Genomic DNA, 23321 nt, shown 5'->3' with positions numbered 1-23321 from the left:
ATCACGATTAAATAATGCGAGCTACTCGGGCTTGGCTCGAGCTCGACTCATTTAAGCTCAGCTGGACTCGTTCATATAATATATGAGCCAAGCTTGAGCCTATATTAAAGCTTCGTTTAAATAAACGAGTTGAGCCGAAGCTTAGTGAAACTTCGGCTCGATTAGCTCGAATTCCACCCCTAGTGCGCTCCAATATCCGGAAGCTTTCCAAGAGGACTCACTCTAGTGTTTCAGGCACGTACCATCACAACCAGCCAGCCAGACATCCAAAACAACAACACCCAACCACCGTGAGTCACCCCATACAAAGCCATTTAAACAAAGACCCTTCTTCATCACCAACAACCATCAAAGATCATCGAACAACACACATCCACCAACACCGAAACCCTCTAGTGACCTCAAGCCACCATCACTTGAACTCACTCAAGCCAAACCACCACGAACGCCGCCACCTTCACTTCACCATAGACCTTGCGACCGGACACCACACCGTTCCGATCCAAAGATCACCGATCTCCACCTTCCCTCAAGCAAAGACGACGGTCACCACTAGCATCATGCCAAAGACCACCAAAACAAGACTTCTTTTCAATTCAAACACCACATGCACCTCCATTCGCAAGTACACCTCCGATGAAACCCAACCACCTTGTCCAGCCCTCCTTCTTCAATTCAACCGCAACAAACACTTTCGAGAGGGAGACAAGTCGGAGAGGAGACAAAGAAAAAAGAAAGAGACGAACGAAAAGAAAATAAGAGAGAAAGAGACGCAGAGAAGAAAAGGAGGAGGAGAGTGGAGAGAGAAAAGAAAAATGAAAAGAAAGAGATGGGTGCGGTTTTTTTTTTTTTTTTTTTTTTTAGGCCCATAACCACAAAATGGTTGATTTTGTGGGGTTTTTTTTTTTTTTTTTTTTTTTTTAGTGGAAAATAAAAAATAATATGGAAGAAAGAAAGAAATGAATTTGATTGATGTATATGATCAAATTAATTATTTTGCTAATTTTCTCAAAAAAACGCAAATGCCATTGATCTAAATTTGTAAAAACAAATGGTCGGGTTTGTCATTTTCGTTCACATTTCAATAAAATTGCAAAATATTTCATCTCAATGATTTTAATAAGTTTTGTTGTTTGATAAGTTCATTTTATTCTTCCTAGAACTCATAGACAAGTCTAATATGGAAGAAAACTTGATCCCTAGCATGTGTATGGCTCGGCAAGAGCTCACACATGCTAAGAAGTCAGAACTAAGCAATGACTTATCTCTAAGCTCATTGCTTTGATTCCTAACTAGACACTACACCAACTATCATTTTGGGATAGGATGTAGAGCTAGTTAGGAATCAAACAATGAGCTTAGAGATAAGTCATTGTTTGGTTTCACTTCTAGCATGTATGAGCTCTTAAGCCAACCAAAGGATCAATTCTATTTTTCCATTAGGGACTTGTCTATGAGTCTAGGAAGAATCAAAACCCCTTTTCAAATAAACAACTAATGATAGTTTCACGTGAGGAGGATTAACTCTCCACCTTTCTTTTTAGTAATTTGTATTTTGTTTAAGTGCATGATTTCAAACTTAAATGTTTTGCTTTAATGTTTGTTAGGAAGAAACCTAGTATTATAACCTTACTCCTTGGTTCCTTATTGTAACATCCAATATGTAGTTGTTATGCTTTTAGGTAGTTAGTTGATCCTTATTCTAACTCTACTTTCAACGAAGATCGTGAGTAAAAGATGCTTTGAGTGCTTTTACATCAAACTTAGAGAGTTCAAAACTCTAAGTAGTGTCCAAGCAAATATCAAATGGCACTGCTGCGGGTGACCAGCCATTTGATATTTGCTTTTACGACCACAGAGTTTTTGAACTCTAAATCAAAACAAAAGAAATCAAGGTTCCTTACTCACGATATTTGTCGAAAGAGAGTTAAATAAAGATTCAACTACCTAAAGTATAGAACAACTACAAATCGATGTTACAATAAGTGGAATCCAAGGAGTAAGGGTCTATTATAAATGCTAGATTTTTATCATTCCTACTTAAACATTAAGAAAACATTAAGTTGAAAACATGCACTTGATACTAAAAATATAAAATTTGGAAGAGAAGTTGGAGAGTTAATCCTCCTCATGTGAACTACCATTAGTGTTGATTTGAAATAGGTTTTATTCTTCCTAAACTCATAGACAAGTCCCTAACGGAAAATATAATTGATCCCTAGCATGCATGGCTCACTTAGAGCTTCATACATGCTAGCAAGTGAAACCAAACAATGACTTATCTCTAAGCTCATTGTTTGATTTCTAACTAGACACTACACCAACTATCATTTTGGGATAGGATGTAGTGTTAGTTGTTTATCCTAAAACCTACCAAACTCACAAACCAATGTTTTTCCCTCACATGAGTTGGATTAACTCCCCAAAAGGGAAGTTAGCTCATGATCCTTGGGACAAGGACTTATGAACTACTAAAAACTCAAAAGAGAAAGAGAGAGAGAGAGAGAGAGAGAGAGAGAGAATCCACAACCAAACTCACTTATATATTTCTAGAAGAACTAGAAGAACAAGTGTTCCTCCATTAAAACTATTACAAGCTTTTTGCAAAATAAAAAAAAACTCACTTCTCATTTTCACTAAGGAACTAAAATAATGCCATGTGAGGAAAATAAGTCAAGGGAGTAAATGGAGTATCCCCCACCTTTGTCTAATTTCTTCTCCATTTGAGAGAAATCTCATTTCCTCCCACGTGAATTATCAAACCACATTGATTCATTTTTATCTACCACATTAAAACAAAGTGACACCTTGCCTTTTTCTCACTATTAACACCTAATCTAATTTATTACATGCAAGGTGTCAACTTTGCACCAATAATTTGTTATCTTTGTCTTGACATGCTCCATGATTGATGACTCATCCAATCTTGTGGCCCCGCATAGTGGGTCCATGTGCACCCAGATGGCGATCCCAGATTTTGGGCGGTTTACAACTTCCCGCCTATATGCGTAGAGTTCAATACCTGATTATGCGAAAACTCTCTTGTCGTCGATTCGAGTCTTGGTTCGAGAGGTAGGAGCTTTGGAAGTTTGATGCTTCAACGTGGATTTGGGAGAATTCATATAACGCCGTGAATCATGCTTTATTGCAGGTTTAACCAATATTTCCATGTTTACTGCAAATACCTGCAAAAGTATGAAAACATATTTATTTCATGATTATTAAACACATAATGAACCAAATTTATATGTCTCAATGGGGTTTCATAATACACTTTTGGGTGCTTATCATGATGGTTACCAAGGATTATGATATTATTTATTTTAGGAGTGCTAGTTTCATTAGGAGAAGGTGCTGATGAAGAGTAAGGTGCAACAACAGAGTGACGACCAACATTGGCGGTTATGAGAATGGAAGAGAGAAATGATGTTGTTGATCTCATTCTCATGATTGAAGACCAACTGGAAAAATACTGACTTTTAGCGGACGTTGTTAATGAGAGGATTGACGTGGTGAAAAAAAGCTGGAATTTTTATCATTCAGGCAACCATTGCTTAGGGTTATCGGAGACCAGAAAAAAAGAGAACAAAGGTTTTGCAATAAAGAAAGAAAAAAACAATTGAAGTAAAATTGCAATAAAGATAAAATACTTAAGGCTTTCATTTATATCAAACACATATTTTATCAACCATGACTAACCTCTACTAATAGACACAAAATGATCATATTTGTGGCTGGTCTTATAAATCCTTGTACATCATAAATTGTCATCGTTTTTCGTGAGTTGGAAATATGAGATATTTAATGAGACTCCATAGAGAACTGATAAGAGCCCAAAACTGTAGTTTTAACCCTGTAACAGACATACTTTTAGACCAATTATGTGAGTAATAATTAAGAGTTAACATTGATTACGTGTTTTTATGCATTTCAGGCTTCAAAGTCCATTATGTGTAGAAATGTGCCACTTTAGCGAGATAAAGAAGCAAAGGTCGGTTACTAAGGAGTTCCGTAATTAAAGGCCAAGATTCAAGAAGACAAAGCCTTTCTAAAGCCCGGTCAAAAGCTGAAAAGTCGACGCGGGCAGAAACAACACACAAAGTCGTGAGAACTTGAGGAAGGCCATATCTTTGGACTCGGACCACTTAATGGGGCCTACCTTATGTCAAAACGACCGCTCGGAAAGAGCTTTCCAATGGTCTAAGCCTTGATCCAATCAGAGGAGCAGAAGTGGACGAAAAGTCTGTTGAAGCCAACTGCAGCTGAAGAGGCCTTTTTTGAATTTGAAGACTGGGGTTTTTGGGCTTTGGGATTCTCCGCCCAAAACGTGGCTGCAAGCCCATGCACGATTTTGGATCGAAAAGTATAAAACCAAAGCTTAGCTCTTTGTTAATGGTAGATAGGGTAGATAGTTAAGGTAGCTAGTTTTAGACCTAAAACAATAGATCTAGTTTTTATTTAATTAAATTGAGTTTAGTTTATATTCAATTCTTGTTTTAGATTAAACTCTTAGAATCATTACTCTTAATTAGTTTGATTAATAAAATAGCTAGTTTGTTCATTTCTATTCTTGTCATTTACATTTGTGTTAGATTTGATTTCATTTATTACTTGTTATTCAATTCTTAGTTATTAATTAGATTTTAATTATTGTTTAATTTAGATTAGTAAATTTCAATTCTTTATATTATGTTTAGTTTTAATTTAATCGGAAATGATTACGTAATGATTCTCGGCTAAACCTCCATTAGAGGGGGTTGAGAAGCCTTGATGAAAGCTTGATTCCGATTATCGTAGAGTCGTCGTAATTTCCCTTCCACTCTAGAAACGATTAGTTCACCATGAGGATGAGTTTAATCGTTCACATGCTAGTTATGAATTGGTAGGAATGCCATGTGTAATTAGGGATTAGGAAGAACCAATTGTTCTTCCGCCAGCGATTCAAGTCGGATTTCGACGATTAAATCGTTAATAGGATTAAGTTGAGTTAAGGTGGAATCAATCCCCCTCTAACTCTTTATCATCGAATCAACGTAGCATTCCCATAGTTGTTATGATAATCGACTAGTTGCATCTTGTGGGTAGTTGCATCGTAGTCTAGTTGCCACTTCGTAAATCTCTCATTAGACTTTAGAGTAAGAATACTTATACGTAGAGAACACAGCATGCGGAAGGACTAGGAGTGGGATGAATCACTCTACTCCACTATATCTCATAGGATTGAGAGTAGAATCTTTGATAAACATAGGCACATAAGAAAGATTTAGTTTACTTACGTTTTGAGTTTCATCATTCATTTCGTAGGTAAACTATTCATTTTATGTTTTATCAAATGGCGCCGCTACCATCTTAGTTTCACTTTCACATTGTTTTCATAGTGTAAGTAATTTTCTTAAAGTCCCATTTCACCCACCCACCCTTGTTTGATTCCTACTGTGGTTTTCCGATTCAGCGTTGAAAAGTTCTTCGAAAAAATACACTGAGCGATCACGCTTATAAGGAAGCGCACTTTATAGCTATACCTTGAACCTTGAGCTTCGACCTAAAACAACGTAATTTGAATATTACACGGAAGCGACCGGCTTCTATGCGAAGCACCGCTGCTAAAGCTATATTTTTCGTGAATTCTACAGCTTTGATTCGAACTTTGATATTTCAAGTTTTTCGGTGTTCTAACTTGTTATATACACCAACACTCTAAACAAGACGATATTCATAAATAAGCGAAGCAAGGACGATCGAGGTATTCCTTTCTTCCACACCTCGCATTTCCTGTTAGAGGTTTATACTAGTATATCAGAATTGTTTGGAGTGTTGATGTGTTTAGCTAAGTTTGGTTTTAGCCTTGTATGAGATTAAGGTCTGGCCGAACAAAAACACCGAACGTAATTACCCAACAACGTCAACAAACAAGTCTATCTAGTATACCACCCACTACACCTCTAGCTACTATTTCACACACATCACCTGACACAATGCCCGACGAAGAAGAGACTCCTCTCTCTGACTTCTACAAAGCCTTGAGCGATAGCCCCAAATCTTGCATCGTTCTAGCAGACCCAGTGGGGGATTTCCGAATCCCCCCAAATATTTTTAATTTGTTACCCGTTTTTCATGGATTAGACCATGAAAAACCTTATCAGCACATGCATAGGATTGAACAAGTCCTAACAACATTCCACCATCCTACGGTTGGTGCGGAACAAATTAAACTCAGGGTATTCCCTTTCACCTTAACCGATAAGGCGCTTCTTGGTTAACTGCCCAAACACCTAATTCTGTGGACTCGTGGGCTAAACTTGTTCAATTGTTTATGAAACATTTTACCCACCCCTAAAGACGGATGAGATGCTTTCCAAGATTCATTTTTTCAACAAAATCCTCATGAATCATTTTCAGAGGTTTGGAATCGCTTCACCGATCTCCTTATAGAGTGTCCACATCATAACTTAGCGAAAGACACGTTAGTTCGCGGCCTTTTTCAAAGGACTTCTACACCACCATAAAGAAGTCCTAGACATAATTAATGGGGGTAGTTTCTTAAGCAAAGGAGCCTCCGGAGGCTTATAAATTTTTAGAGGATCAAACTAAGCTTAAATAACAACGGGGGTAGTGATAATATCCACCGCCCGCTAGTTCATCAAATACTGCTTAAGGCCGCCCGTATGTTTGAAATTAAACACGATCCCGAAGTTTAAAACTCTAATCGAATCACTCACTAAAAGGTAGAGGCCATTTCTGTTCAACAAAAGCCTATCCCCGTCATGAACGTAAATTCAAATCCATGTAGTTTCACATTGGAGCCCCGAAAGCATCCCGCTCGGCGGCCCTCTATAGCCTATGAACGGGCTTGTTCCATTAATAGTGAACCTAACCCCTGGAGACATAATCCCAACTTCGTTGGAGAAATAACCAACACGCCACACCTCCGTGGTACAATAATCAATCTGTTAGGCCAACGCGACGCTTTTAACCAAGCTCCACCACGCCAAGGACAGTCGGGCAATTTTTAATAATTATAACAACCAAGTGCAACCTCGACAAGGTCAAGCACAAAGTCAAGGTAGTTATAATAATTATAATGCTAATAGAGGTATCGTTCCTAAATAATAATTATCAAAATCAACCGATAAATAATTCACGGAAATAGTTCCAAATACACCACCCGTGACTACTACACCCACACAACCGGATCGTCTTGACACCTTCATACAAGTGAGCCAAAACTTTTCCAAACCATGGCTCAATCTAACCAACAAACTTCTACAATCCGTTAATAATTTAACCCAACAGTTGGCTCAAGATAAAGCCCAACCCAAAGGTGTATTTCCAGTCACGCAATACCTAATCCTAAAACAACAAATACAACCTTTGAGATAACCGATAATACTAGTAATGAATATGAAAATGTAGGTGAGCTAAATGCCATCATCACTCTCTTCCGTTAGAGCGGTTGATAACAAAGTAACTATGCCTATGGTTACCCCACTAGTAGTAGCCCTACACCTCGCTATTTTACTAGATACCGAATCGAAACTGAAGAGCCTACCACTTTGTAGAGATACCGGTTCACAACACAACCTAAAAACAAAAGCCACGGTTAAACATCCGTGTGATACCATTGCTAAATATAGACGTAAACCACCGCTTCCACAAAAATTAGCCGTGTTAACTAGGGGATACTAATTATGAGGAGATTAGGGGACGTTTTCAAGAATCTAACTATAAACCTTCCCTTCCTCGGCTATTAAAAAGCTACCACACCATGCTAACTTTCTTAAGGAATTGTGGTACTACTAGGCGTAAGACCAATATACCAAAAGACGCATTTTTAACAGAACAATTCCCAACTCTATCTGAACATAATGGAATTGTTAAGTACAAGGACCCCCGGGTCGCCCCACCGCATAATGCACCTTAGAGATTCTTATACGACCGCGGCGTTATTAGACTTGGGGGCTAGTGTTAACTTACTCCCGCTTTTATTTGTATAAACAAATAGGTCTAGACGAAATGCAACCCACTAAAATGACGCGTTACAATTAGCTGATCGGTTCATTAAGTATCCTAAGGGTGTGGTCAAAAATGTTCCGTAAAAGTTCGTGATTTTTACTATCCGGGCTGATTTTGTCATCCTCGATCACGAGAAGTCGTTAACGACTCGTCCCGGCCATCTTAGGGGCGCCCTTTCCTCGCAACTGCCAATGCGCTCATTAATTGCCAGTGATGGTTCAATGTCCATGTCTTTTGGCCATCTTGTTTATTGAAGTCAATATTTTTAAAACAAAGACACCGCGATTACCCGATTCGCCTATGGATGGAGAGGTTAGCATGATCGAGCTTTGCTCGAGATTATTTCAACAACACGTTCCCTGATAATCATATGCCTAAATTTCTTTCCTTCGGAAGTTCAGACTCCAACATTTCCATCCCTACACTAGTCGATACACATATTACGGATGAGGATAAGATAGATGACTTTCTCAAAGATGTAAAGGACTATATCATAGTAACGAGGATATGACCAATCTAGATGAGCAATTCGATGAGTTTCTTAGAGCAAGTGATAATTCACCCTATCAAGAACTACTTTCCACAACATCCACCTCGACTTCCCTCCTTCCACCCTTTCAAAGGAATCTCGAGTTTGCACTCGATCCTTTTGTTTCTTCTGTGCTTCATAAGTTTTTAAATCCACCTAGTAAACAAATACTTCAGAAGACAAAAGCGTTTGACACCTTCATTTTCAGACTTGAAACAGTCCTTACACACACCATGAATGAGTTTTGTGCTAAAACCACATCCTCATTGTTTACATGCTGTCCTTCTACAACTTATCCATATCCACCATATTCTCCACAATCATTCACTTTTCCACACTTATTTACTATAACACCCACTCGTTCAAAAATGAAAAAGAATGTACATGCTAGGTTACGTAATAGGGTTATCCGACTTTCGCTTTCATTTCACTAGGTTCGCCATAGGAAATCTTGGTGCTTGATTGTGTTTGGATATGTTTTCTGTGATATTTATTTATGGAATGATCCACAACTATTTCGGTTGTTGATATATGATAAACTGCATGTTCATACATATGTTTAGATAAAGTCTCGAGTATCTGACTATAAACGACTCAACTTTTGTGTTTGGTACATTTCCTTTCATTTCCATATATTGGTAAGTGCACCATTAAGGTAATCGGGCCCTCCCTACGGAGTGTGTGGCTGTAAGTACCGGATCCTAAGTCCACGTTTGACATAATTCACGTTTTCCACTCTTGCATGTTTTCTCGGATTTTTGAGTCACGTTTCTCTATGAGGTGAATTATGTCTTTCTTGTTTATTGTTTTTCTTTTTAAAAGAAAAAAATATATATATATATTAAAGAATAAACATAGTAATCTAGGAAGTCTCGGGAATCTGACTTTAAAAGACCCATTGCTAAAAACAAATTTTCTAAGCTTTGTTGTAAAAAATTTGTTTGGGGGTGGGGTGTTCGTGTTTCCGTCCTAGAATGTTTATGTCCCATTACAGTTGCTTAGGCCGTTTAATTGTATTATAATCCGGGTTGACATAATTTTGAATTTAGAGATCAGTCGTTCGCATAACGTACGTCATGCACGCACTTTGAGGCGTTTTCCACTATCTTATATGTCATCCACGGTCGGAATAGAGTGTTTTATGGATCATTGGATTGGAAATTCTCTCCTGATCATTTCCATATCTCATTCGCAAAAATCGGACCGGTAACGAAGCGGCAATTTTGATTTGAAGTTTCGCTAAAAAAATCGAAAAATCACAAATTTCGACCGGGCTTGGGCCCCAACCAGCACCGACATTAGCAAGCACCCGCCTTTACCTTCACCATCAATTCATCATTTTTTTTCCACAAACCGCCATTAACAAAGCTTCAAACCCAACCAAAAAAAAAAAAAAAAAAAAAAAAAATTAAAACAAAACCTAATTAACCCACATCCACAATCCAAGACCCAACCCAAATTTACTCCAACCCCCAAACCTCCACTAATTTACATCAACAAAACCACCGAAAATCAAAATAAAAAAAAAAATTAGTCACCACCACACCACCACCACCATCGTTCTTTTTAGTGAGGTGTCCCTCATTGCTTCCCCCTACCTTCTACAAACCTCAAACCGTATTCAAACTTCCAATGGCTCAACAACGCCGAATTTTACCAGAACAAGCTTTTACTGGCGACCACTTCACCGCTTTTACGGTGATTTAAATGATCGATAGAGACTGGAATAGCTTGTGGTACTCGACCGAAGCCTATTACCACGAAGACTTAGTCCGACGGTTCTACAATACGAGGGAGTTGGAGGGGACTAGGATTTTTGTTATGGTGGCGAAGAGGAGGAAGGAAGTGACTATCGGTTGTTATCGAGATTCTAGGCATTCCGCCTAGAATCCATCCGATGTCACGTTCGCAGAGTCCCTATATAATGGGGTAGAGCCATTGATGAACGTGGATAGTTATCGAAGGGAACTACAATGCGAGATCGATTGTGTTCGCCAGCATCCCTAAGAACCAACCACCGGTTTGCAGCTCGATGGATTGGTCGAACGCCCCCGGGAAGGAGAAGGTTAAGCGACATCGGCCCGAATCGCCTCCACATTTTATGGATACTCCAGAGCGTAAGTACGAAGTTCTATATCTTGGAGTTTTTGCTTAGCATGATAAGGGGAGTAGGGAAGTCTGTTGCACCTCTCCCTGTGTTGATAACCAAAATCATGCTGAAGTTGAGAGCAGCTTAGGAGTCTGATAGGTCTTACATCACCCTACACCGAAATCCTCGCATCTATAAGGAGTGTATCCAACGAGTTTGGAGGTTGCCTGAGGACAGGGTAGAGGACGAGGAGGATGGTGGAAACAAGAATGCCGAGGAGGATGGGGGAAATCAGAATGCCTCGGAGGATGAGGAGGACTTTACTTGTTTTGATGCGGATGCCCTGGAGAGGTGTTGGTCAGATGCAGAACGCATGGCCGTAATTCATCGCGGCATGCATCGCGTTAAACTCAACACTATTTGGCGAAGACCTCCGGACTCGACAGCAACTATCCATCATAACTTCGAGATCCGTACCCAGAGAGAGGATGAGAGGTGGGAACAGATGAGGGCCGAGCTAGAAGCTCAGCACCAGTTCCGGACCGACATGCTTGCACGATTCCCACCTCACGGGGATTCTCCTTCTGAGGACACACCATCGAGGCACGAGCGTCGTCGCCGAAAGACGAATGGTGCTGGCCCATCGAGCTCGGGGAGCCATCTCTCGAAGGTGTGCCCTCTCCGCCACCAAAGATCGGAGTTGTTAGGGATAGTATCGTTTGATATTTCTATTTCTATTTGTAGTTTCATTATTGCCATTTATTTTAATGTAAGTTTTATTTCCGTAATTTGAATTTTGTAGTGAAATGTACTTCGAATGAAAATTTTAATATAATGCGGTTATTTTCATTATGCGTGGTTGTTTACTATTGATCCCACCTTCCCAAATTGTTTGGGGGTGGTTTTATCTATTCCAACATTATTTTTATATGACCCTCGTCTTAGAATTTATTATGAGTCAAGGTGAAAATATGGCCGTTTAGGCATATCTATGAATAAGTATCATTGTAGGATGAAATCTCGATTAAATAGGTAGATTCTATCATAAATTCAACCTAAAAGATACTAGGTTTGTTTTAGAATCAAGAAAATGAGTTGTTTCCGTTTTCGGGTTTGGAAATTTTGGTATTTTCGGAAACTACCGTAAAAACCTTTTGGCAACTTCCCGATCCGTTTTAGCAACTTAAAACCTATATAAACTTCCTACATTCTACACTCATAACTCACACTACACCTAACCTCCATCACCTTTCACTCCCACGATTCCCACGTTTCGTCTCATTTTCCGAGTTTCAACAACTCCGAGCGCACTCGCGCCCTAGAGGAGCGCACTCGATCTCTGCAATTTTTTTTCAGATTTTTGTCGAGGCCTTTTCGCGCAAAAGGTGAAGCGCGACCAGCCAAACACTGAATTCCAAATCTTGAGCGACTCGGCTTACTAAGAGAGCGACTCGGCGCCCGACTTCCGTGGACCAAAAATTCCAGTTTTCTCGGGGTAGTTTCGGATCATTTCGCAGCTATTCCGAGCATAATTTTGAGATGACATCTCCAACATTGATACCGAACAGTCTTTTCGAGGATTTGTTCCAAAGCACTACTTATGGTGCTTGGTTTTGTTTATCACATACGTTAGGCTGGGAGCCGCTTATGGTAAGACCTGATGCACTTTATTCTCCAACACTAGCATCTTATTTTTCGATAACTGCATTTTCTTTGAAAGACCGGATGGAGAACAAGTGTTCTCCATCAACATTGATAATGAACCAATGGAAATTACCGTGTTCTTGCTAGCATTTGTTCTTGGACTTGCTATGCCCATTTGAAATACAAGACCCATGGTGCTATTGGGTAGATAATATGTACGTCTACACTTATGAGTTTTGCATGAGTCCTATGGGGCAGGCATTTTCCGTATCGAGGATCAAGGGGAATATAACGTCGCCTTTGGTAGCCCGGTCCATGAACATAGGAACTGTTATGTTTTGGATCATGCTAAACATTTTAGGAGAATGGCGTTTTTTTCTTACGTGAATGATGCCACTTGCAGCGTCTTCCTTGCTTTAGCCACGGGATGTATGTGTCATGACCTTCCCCGAACCTTGATGTCTAGTTTAGCTCGATCCCATAGCATGAGGCATAAGTTCCTTCTTATGCATGTTCTAGTTTCCCGTATTATGCTATGTTTCTTTCCTGTTTTTTGTACACGTTTCACGGATTGGATTACGGTCGACACTGTACGACCCACCAATAGTATTATTCAATCTTTCCGTGCAATGACTTGGAAAGGGTGGAGGATACAACCTCATCAGGTTGCACCCTACACCCCGTCAGACCAAGTAGCACTTAATACGTTAGCAATAATAGATGATAAATGGCGGGAAGCCTGGCAAATTATCATGGCATGGCAGGACCCAAAGGAACCTCACTTCTTTATGGAAGAAGAGGATGAGTAATGTGGGAGATAAGGTAAGTTTTCATTCTAGTTAGTGTCTGCTTATGTCCCAAGCAATTTCATTCTTGTTAACCCCATAATGGGTAGAACTTCATTATAGAGTTATACGCTTTTATTTCCTATTTTAGTACGCGTTCTAACTTTATTTTGCAGATGTTCCCTGAATTTCACACATTTCAATGGTATTTTTCCTACCCTCTTTATTTACAATACTTTGAGGACAAATCATGCTTCTTGTTTGGGGCATAGAAACACGCGTGTAATTAAGGCATCCGTTAGGATATAGATATGTATAATATGCATTTGTTTTCTAGTTAAAATTTCAAAATTTCAAAATATAAATAAATAAGTTATGTTATACACTTAGGAATAGTGGTATTGTTTTCTTTCTCTATGCTCTTAACAATCTAGAAGTCTCAATGAGCTTTTGCATCGAGAATAATTGTTAGAAACTTAGGTTAATATGTAGGTAATAATCTTTGCATCTATCTATAAATATATTACATGAGTATCTATGATTGTTAGCATAAAGTTTAAAATCTAGGCTAGAGTACTTATTCTACAAATCCTGTGAGAATATAGCCTAAAGCCTTATATGAGCCCGAAAACATTTAAGAAATGACACAAGGAAGAAGTAAAATCCGATAGAGAAATCACACGTCCCACTTGCTTGATCACTATGCAATATCCTAAGCGAGAATTTAGGCCCCTTTGGATCGATATAGCCGAAATTCAAACCTATGAATTATTTTCCGCTAGTTAAGCCCCTCTGAGCCTTTCTTTAGCCTTCCATAAACCACAATTCCTTTACCCTGTTACAAAACAAAACAAACTAAAAAATTCAACCTACCCAATTTAAATACGTCTGAGAATAGAATGAGGAAGAAAGAAGAAGAAAAAAACCTGTGTAAACAAAAGTTAGTTAATTGCTTCAGAAAATAAAGAAAAGAATTTTCCATCCAAAGAAAAGAAAAATAAAAATAGAAATAAAATAAAAACTCCAAAGAATAAAAGGGAGTCAAAAGCCAAAGAAAAGAAAAAGAAAAAAAATATGGCTAAGGATGGAAACAAAGTATAGAAGCAAAAGAAAATAACAAGGTTTTCTCTAAGTTACATAATATAAAACTCTATTATCTCAGACTTGTCCTTTTTGAATATCCATTTCTTTCCTTCTTAAACCATCTCTTAATCCCCGCAACACCTAATAAAGACCTCTAGCTCAATTAGGAATATGTTAGTGTGATAGTAAGTGGCAGATGTGTTTGATCGACTCTGGCTTCCTTGTTGTCATTGAGATTGTAAGGTAAAGTGTGCCCACCGCATTAATCGGAGTAAATTTAACTTGAGTGGAAAAATCGAGTGTTGTATCTTGACTATTATTGTGAGAACCTACTTAATGACGCTATTCCGAGTTTCAGAAACGAACCTGCTAGGCATTTCATAGTATTACTCATTGTATATATGTTTATGGTAGATGATTGATTATTATGTATATATTAGCTTAGGTTTCGACTTGATTACTCTATATGCATTGCTAGTGAGAGGTATAGTTAATTTAGGGCATGAATAAGGAAACAATAGTTTTATTTCTTAGTCGTTGTAGTATAGATGAAGTTTGTGAGTACCTTCACTGGAAAACTCTCACGAGGCTATAACTCGTCCACTAGGGAATTCCTAGTGGTTTAAGCGCCTTGTTGCATATGGTCAATCACGATCGCGACTCAAATAAACGAGTAGTTAGAACTCCATTTTTGTCACTTATTCTAATTTCTCATCTTTGCTTGAGGACAAGCAAAATGCTGTTTGGGGTGGTTTGATAAGAGCCCAAAACTGTAGTTTTAACCCCGTAATAGACATACTTTTAGACCAATTATGTGAGTAATAATTAAGAGTTAACACCGACACGTGTTTTTATGCATTTCGGGCTTCAAAGTCCATTATGTACGTAAATGTGCCACTTTAGCGAGATAAAGAAGCAAAGGTCGGTTACTAAGGAGTTCCGTGATTAAAGGCCAAGATTCAAGAAGACAAAGCCTTTCTAAAGGCCGGTCAAAAGCTGAAAAGTCGACGCGGGCAGAAACAGCACACAAAGTTAGCAGAACTTCCGAAGGCCATATCTTTGGACTCAGACCTTGGAATGGGGCCTACCATATGTCAAAACGACCGGCTCGGAAAGAGCTTTCCAATGGTCTAAGCCTTGATCCAATCAGAGGAGCAAAAGTGGACGAAAAGTCTATTGAAGCCAACTGCAGCTGAAGAGGCCTTTTTGAATTTGAAAGACCGGGTTTTGGGCCTGATTCTCTGGCCCAAAACGTGGCTGCAAGCCCATGCACGATTTTTGGATTTGAAAGTATAAAAACCAAAGCTTAGCTCTTTGTTAATGGTAGATAGGGTAGATAGTTAAGGTAGCTAGTTTTAGACCTAAAACAATAGATCTAGTTTTTATTTAATTAAATTGAGTTTAGTTTATATTCAATTCTTGTTTTAGATTAAACTCTTAGAATCATTACTCTTAATTAGTTTGATTAATAAAATAGCTAGTTTGTTAATTTCTATTCTTGTCATTTACATTTGTGTTAGATTTGATTTCATTTATTACTTGTTATTCAATTCTTAGTTATTAATTAGATTTTAATTATTGTTTAATTTAGATTAGTAAATTTCAATTCTTTATATTATGTTTAGTTTTAATTTAATCGAAATGATTAGCGAATGATTCTCGGCTAAACCTCCATTAGAGGGGGTTGAGAAGCCTTGATGAAAGCTTGATTCGATTATCGTTAGAAGTCGTCGTAATTTCCTTCCACTCTAGAAACGATTAGTTCACCATGAGAATGGGTTTAACCGCTCACATGCTAGTTATGAATTGGTAGGAATGCCATGTGTAATTAGGGATTAGGAAGAACCAATTGTTCGAAGGCAGCTTCAAGTCGGATTTCGATTATTCGCCGTTAATAGGATTAAGTTGAGTTAAGGTGGAATCAATCCCTCTCTAACTCCTTATCATCGAATCAACGTAGCATTCCCATAGTTGTTCTGATAATCGACTAATTGCATCTTGTGGGTAGTTGCATCGTAGTCTAGTTGCCACTTCGTAAATCTCTCATTAGACTTTAGAGTAAGAATACTTATACGTAGAGAACACAACATGCGGAAGGACTAGGAGTGGGACGAATCACTCTACTCCACTATATCTCATAGGATTGAGAGTAGAATCTTTGATAAACATAGGCACATAAGAAAGTTTTAGTTTACTTACGTTTTGAGTTTCATCATTCATTTCGTAGGTAAACTATTCATTTTATGTTTTATCAAGAACTGGTTTGGACGTTTAGATTCTAGTGAATGCATTCTCTTTCTTTGACTCTTTGAGATTTCAATGAACCTCATAGAGAGTAACTTCTTATCCTAATTTATATATGACAGAAACTCAATGACTGTTCATTGATCAAAAATCATCTAGAGACAACCTAATTTGGTTCCATATGCCACTACTTATTTTTCATCTTTTACAAAGTTGTTTAAAACTTCACGTAAATGTCCACTTAAACATATAATCGCACAAGAAAAATTACTGAACCGTAAATCGTCTATGATCAACAATTTCAATTTGACTGAATGAGCACAAATGCATCAGAATGAGGCCATGAGCTCACGAGGGCTAAACACTAAATTAGGCTTAAGGCCTAGGCAACACACTTCAAGGCCTAACCCAAAGTATGAGTGAAACTGGCCCAAAAATTGGTTGCCCAATTTTGACTCGTTTTCAAGTTTTAGCTTTGCAGACAAAGAAGCAAAAACCACATAAGGTTCTGCCTCTTCAGAGATTTGAATCTCAATTTTGAGTATGTCTCAATTATCTACTCAGAAATATGGTGTTCCCATTTACGGTGCTGCATGGGTTCCAACAAATTTACTCCACAACCAAAAACAAGAAGAAGAAGAAGATAACTTACTTGCAGAATATGATTAAAACCCATAAAAGGTGATGCCTTCACTGCAAAACATTCAAAGAACCTTCGAAAAATTCAAAAGAATTTACTTTTCTTGTTAAAAATAAGGAGAGGAAAGATTTTTGATGGGTCGGTGATGGTAGATATGGTGGTGGGATGATTGGAGGTGATCGCACGGTTTTGGACGTGGTGGTGAAGTGATTGGAGGTGGTGGAAATAGGGTTTGAATTTGGGAAATAGAGTGGTGGTGGCGGTTTTCTCTGTGGGTGTTTTATTAAATTTGGAAAGAGGGAAATTAGAAAAAAAAAAGACCGCGGGCTTGAATTTGGGATTTTCCTTTGAGCAGCTAAAATTGGGTGCGTTGAAGTCAAATATTGACCTGCCTGCAATAGCAAATGTCCAAAAATGCAATCAATTTTATAGCTCTTTTTCCGTTAAACGCAATTGTAAGTTGTCCCAGCTAGAAAGACTCATTGCACTAAATTAGCAAACGCTATCTCCAAAAATTTCATAGCGTTTTTTTATAAGTGCTATTGAATAAATGCTATCTATGTGCATTTTTGTAGTAGAAATCACTATCTCAGCTATCAAATCATCACATAACGAATGAGGTGACATTATAGTCTCATCAGCATTAGCAACAACACTCACAGTACAAAATATCAGGATATGGGTATTTATCGATATTCAATTTCTAAATATATATCGTGGATATATCCCTCTCTTTGGGGATATTTGACATTGTTTCACATACAAATATCATGGATATATCCAAAATATCGATAAATATCGTGGATATTGTAGATATTTTTTTATATATTATGATACATTATTTATATTTATTTGAAATATAATGGTAAATATTAAATAAAATTATTATATACACAAAATATTGCCAAATATCTCTAAATATCGTCAAAATATCGCAAATATCGTCAAAATATCACTGATATTTGCAGTCGTATATGTCTATGAACATATCGTGATATTTATATATCTTTCTCTGAAATCTGGATAGATATCTCCAAATATCGCGATATATCGGGATATTTTGTACTATGACAACACTAACACTAACTGTATTCTTTTTCTCCATCATTTCATGTTTCTCTATGCCCTAATTCCTCTCGCTCTCTCTTCACAGTAAGGTTTTTGTGAGTTCGCTATTGCCCATCCCAACACCTCATCAGGCGTATAATGTTCATGCTCTTCACGTATCGTTCTTGATCTTGCAAAAGATGCCTGCATTTATGATTGTGTAGCATACATGTATAACTTAGGTGCCAACAAAATAATCATATACAAATCCACCTTCCAAATGACCAAGAGTGAATTAATTCCATTGGTGTACTATTACTGCTTGTAGTAGAGAATATTGATCATTACATATCATATTATGAGTGATTTTTGCTCGCGTTGCTTCCTCCAAGTGCTTCGAGGGAATTATCAGCCATATATCTCATTTTTTCCACAAAAATAGGGTAGTTATACCTCGCACAAAATCCTCAAAATTCCCAATTTTACTAGTTTGTCTCTCAGTTATAACTAGAAAGGAAATAAAAAGAAAACATAAACAAAACAAAAAATAGGAATCAAAATATGAAAAACACAATGGATGCATTAAGAACAAACTAACAAAAAAATCATATTATTGTTATTAACATGTTTTTGCGGGAAGAAAATGAAGAAGAAATACACACACTTGTTGGTTTATTCCATTTTACATTTTTTCTATTTCTTTTTTTACTTTTATGAGAGACAAACTAGTAAAATTGAGAATTTTGAAGATTGTGTGACGGTTGTAACTTCTCTATTTTTGTGGAAAAGATGAGACGTGTATGGCTCAAAATTCTCTTGGAGGGCTTGGAAGTGGAACCAACGCAGGGAGCTAAAAATCACTCTGCTTCTCATATTATAACCATGGATATAAAATTACATACCTTTTTTAACTTTTTGTCTCCCCGCCAAAAGTTAACCCAGTAGCAAATGCAGCAACCAAAGTTCAAAATCTCGTCACTCACCTCTCGGATATTTCTCTATATATTGCCGAAACGTTCATGACTTATCCGTTGGTAAATTACAAACTATGTCGGCAAATAACAAACATGGGATTGGGCCCTACGTATAACATGATTCTCTTCGGCCTTGTGGGTATTGCAGCGTGAACTTACTTTTGGGCTTAGGATTGGGTCCTAAGATTTGGCCCATCGGTACCAAATATTGAGGTGACGTACTTGAGTACCGTAGCAGGAAAAACCATAGCAAATTAGTCAAGCATAATCAACAAGTCGATCCCTTCTTATTATAAGTTGCTTGCACGATATTTATGCAAGTTCTAGAAGTAACGCCATGTGGCAAATGGAGAAAGTTGCGGGCCTTAGACTGGTCAGTTACGCGTCCATGGAGACGACAACAACAACAAGTGTGCTCACTATTCACGGAGTAGTAATACTCCCCCACAAGATTTTATATGGGCGAAGCCGGTCCAGTAGTCTCAATTGACTAAACTTATCTAATCTCCGTTTTTCGGACAATCTTAGCAGTCAAATGGTTATTATCTAGAAAGTTCCTACAGAATAATAGTTCTGCCATCTAATTAGGTGTGTTTGTTTTTATGTTTTACCCTTTATCCGAAACGCCGTGTACTAGAATCTGATTCTTCATGTGACTGTTCTATGTTTTTTTTCTAGATAGCCAACCAAAGTAGAAACAAGAATTAAAATTACACACGAGGTCGAAAAAAAGGTTTCTTTCTAGGTAATTCTCAAACTTTCCTAGGCTAATTTGATTGACTTTTATGATAAGCAGATTAAACTTATTAAAATGACATTTAATGCTAGACCAACTAAATGGTGATTATCCACCAAACTCGCCGACTCAGAAGCAATGGGATTAATTTAATTTTAACATGGTCTGTATGGACTATGGCGTTCTATGGATTAAAGACTAGCTAATTGTTAGAAAGGGTCAAGACCATAGCCTAGTAAACTAAGCATAGTTCTCCAGTATGTATTTTTGGTATCTAGCTATATTGTAAGGTATAAATGTATAATACACATTTTAAGTATGTACAAGTAATGGACTAGTGGTACGTAATAGTTTGCAAACATCTCTTTTACAGCGTAATATAACTAATAATCTCCAAATGAAAGGTTATATCTAAGAATGGTGATTTCAAAAGATTACCAATGTGGAGTGCATGTTAGATATCTGACATACATGTTTTAAAAGTTCACTTAAAATCTAGATTGTAGTGTGTCCACGACCCGTCAGATATCAAACGCTCCACATATGTGCTTTGAGCCTTTGAGTGTATTTCAAAATCGCTCTATACCATGACTTTGGAGTGAGATAGATTTAAAAGCATACTTCTTGTCAAAATTAGTTTAGCAATTAACTGTTTAAACAAAATTAGCTTCAACGATGAGTTAATGTGATGTCTTTAAAGAGTGATGTATCCTATTTGTTGCCACTATCTATGGGCCCAAATCAAGTGTTTAAGATACTAGGAAAGTGCTCCACCTGTCTCATGAATAAAAATGGGCTGGCTTTCGTCACACCAGCAAGGCTCTCGTAACGTGAGACGTGGGTGGGTACATGCGTGGGACTGAAGGCTTTATAGTAGAGACCGCGTTTGCTTTGACTTTTGACGAATTCTTTGGGTTCTTCTCACACTCTAATAATACTTCAGTCACCCTCTCCTCTCCCACTATTTGTTTTCCTTGACCGACTTCAACCCCACCTAGTCACCAACTCAACCATATTTAGTACTCGCGGTGAACTGCCATCAGAAGATCCTGTACTCCCGGGTGTTTACTAGTTAACCAATTTCAGGACAGACACTAGATGCATGTTACAATTTGATACCATTAACTAAATTAACTCATCCAAGGTAAAAAAAAAGTGATGCTTTTATTTGGAAAACAGATAGAAACAGACAAATAAAAGAATTTCCCAGATTTATTACAGGTCAGTGAACTACTCAAAATAGTGAAAAGGTACTACAGAATCCTTAACCGACCTATTGCAGTCCGAAACCTAAATCAGTAACTTGATGACCAAGTTACCATTCTCACCAGTGTACCCTAGAAGATGCCAGATGCACAGTGAACACACAAAGAAAATGAGCTGTTATCTGTTACTTGAGACAGAGTGTACAACATCACCACTACATTTAACCGTACACACACCACTCTTTTCCACTTTTTTTTAGTCCTCACGCCTCACGCAACTTCCCTCTCTCTTCTCTTCACACTCACACCTCCCCTTATATAAACACCTTATTCTCCACTCTCCTCACTCTCACAACACTCAACAAACTCTCATACCTTCATACAATCTCAGCCGTCTGTTTTGTTTCTCAGTTCAATCTAATGGCACTCGAAGCTTTACACAACACCCCAACTCTACATGAACCAGACACAGACTCCTTTCATTCAGTAGTGAAAAGAAAACGCTCAAAACGTAGTCGTCAAGAAAGTTCATCGTCACCACCACCACCATCAACAACAACTGAAGAAGAATATTTAGCTATTTGCTTAATCATGCTTGCACGAGGCACCACAGCCCCAACTGATATGAAGAACCCAACAACGCCATCACTGCCTTCAATGAAGAATCTTGACTTCAAGTGCAAGGTTTGTAACAAAGGGTTTTCTTCTTATCAAGCTCTTGGTGGACATAAAGCGAGTCATCGTAAGCCAACTACACCGGGATCAGAGGATCATCAAGGGGTATCAGTTTCAGTGTCAAATTCAGGTGCATCAACAACTACAACTAGTGGAGCAATTAGCACAGTTAATCAGAATCAACATAGTGGTAGGGGCCATGAGTGTTCAATTTGTCATAGAAGTTTTCCATCTGGTCAAGCTTTTTAGGTGGGCATAAACGGTGCCACTATGATGGTGGTGCAAATAATAGTACTACTACAAATGTTAATGGTGGTGTTACCGTGAGTTCATCTGAAGGAATTGGTTCGAGTACACATAGTCAAAGTCAAAATCACCGTGGATTTGACTTGAACTTGCCGTCTTTGAATGAGTTTTGGCCTGGTTTTGGTACTGTTCTTGATCAAGAAGTTGAAAGTCCTTTGCCGCTGAAGAAGCCTCGTTTCTTGATTCCAGCTTAGATATTGTTTTTCAATATTGTTTTTTCTACAGTTTTTAGAGTTTTAGTTTTTAGTGTATAGAGAACAGTTGATTCTTTATGATTTGTGAACTGTCTCTTTTTTTTTAATTGAAATTGAATTCATTGAATTTGTTATTTTTTGATATCCACTCTGTCTACTACTTTACTCTAATATTCATGGATCTAAATTTAATTTCGCAATCTCAAATTTTTTTTTTTGTTAGATTAATTTATCATAGACGTGCAGCCGAGTGCAAGAGGTGTGTTTAATTGCATCACTTTGTGCATGTTAGTGTACGGCTGTAACTGAACTCCTCATGCGGCGCATGATTCTTTTTGGTACCAATCATAGTGCATAACTGCATATGATGCAAAATGTCGCAAACTTTCAAGACTTAAGTTGATTTTTAAAGCAGTGTCCAAAATGCCAATGTTGGCATTTTAACTTTTGAAATTTCGTCGAATTTAAGCTTTATGAACTGCTGATACGAATGACGTCACATATATGTATGTATGCCAACATTTAAGGAGTGTGCATTGAGATTTTGAGCTTTAGTACCAGAGTTAAGTTGGATCTGCATGTTCACCATCAGTCCATGGAGTAGTGCAAGTAATTGCTAGATAGTGTTTAATGTGCCACGTGGAAGGTAGAGGAGGGGGAGTGTGATGTAACTTGGAACGGAATTTGGTTAAGTAATGGGAAGATGAGGCATGGAACAGTGTTGAGTGGGGAAGATAAGTAAGAACAATTTTGGTCCTGCACTCTTGTTTTTGTGTTATCATCAAAGTTATGCAAGACAAGTGGATCATGTCTTCTCTTAGTTGTTGGCGTTCATGTTTATCTATTCTGCTATGTTTGTTCTCTCTTTGTTAGGTGGTTTACTGCCAAAATTAATTGATTAGTCTCAAAGTGGCAATCCCATTTTGGGCTGCCAATGGGTCGGTAAGAATCAATATCCGATCCGGTCTGAACCAATAAAAACGGGTTTGGTATAGACTATTAGTATTTTGGACCAGTTATGGGTCTTGAAAATCAGAACCAAACTCTTTATGTAACACTCAACGTTATGTTATAAGTTATCGTAATGGCTTTTTATTAAGTATTGAAACTTTTCTTCTTTAATCAAATATGTTATGCCTTTTGAATTTATGTATCTA

The 23321-nt window shown here is 37.8% G+C and overlaps 1 long non-coding RNA gene and 1 pseudogene across 2 annotated transcripts; one reads left to right on the top strand and one right to left on the bottom strand.

Moving 5' to 3' along the window:
* Window positions 1-17897: 17897 nt before the first annotated feature.
* LOC147491314 (uncharacterized) lies at window positions 17898-19314 on the bottom strand. The gene is made up of 2 exons (XR_015199801.1): window positions 18977-19314; window positions 17898-18278 (listed from the first exon to the last, which is right to left on the bottom strand). It is a non-coding gene; the product is annotated as an uncharacterized LOC147491314 (long non-coding RNA).
* Window positions 19315-20936: 1622 nt separating this feature from the next.
* Window positions 20937-22308, top strand: LOC147491313 (zinc finger protein ZAT10 pseudogene; annotated as a pseudogene). The gene has a single exon (XR_015197914.1). The product of XR_015197914.1 is annotated as a zinc finger protein ZAT10 pseudogene (transcript).
* The last annotated feature ends 1013 nt before the right edge of the window (window positions 22309-23321 follow it).

This window comes from Coptis chinensis, chromosome 6 (assembly GCF_015680905.1).
Source record: "Coptis chinensis isolate HL-2020 chromosome 6, ASM1568090v1, whole genome shotgun sequence".
In the NCBI taxonomy this organism is placed as follows: domain Eukaryota; kingdom Viridiplantae; phylum Streptophyta; class Magnoliopsida; order Ranunculales; family Ranunculaceae; genus Coptis; species Coptis chinensis.
The sequence above is the reverse complement of the archived record's forward strand: the minus strand, read 5'-3'. Positions and strand labels throughout refer to the sequence as shown.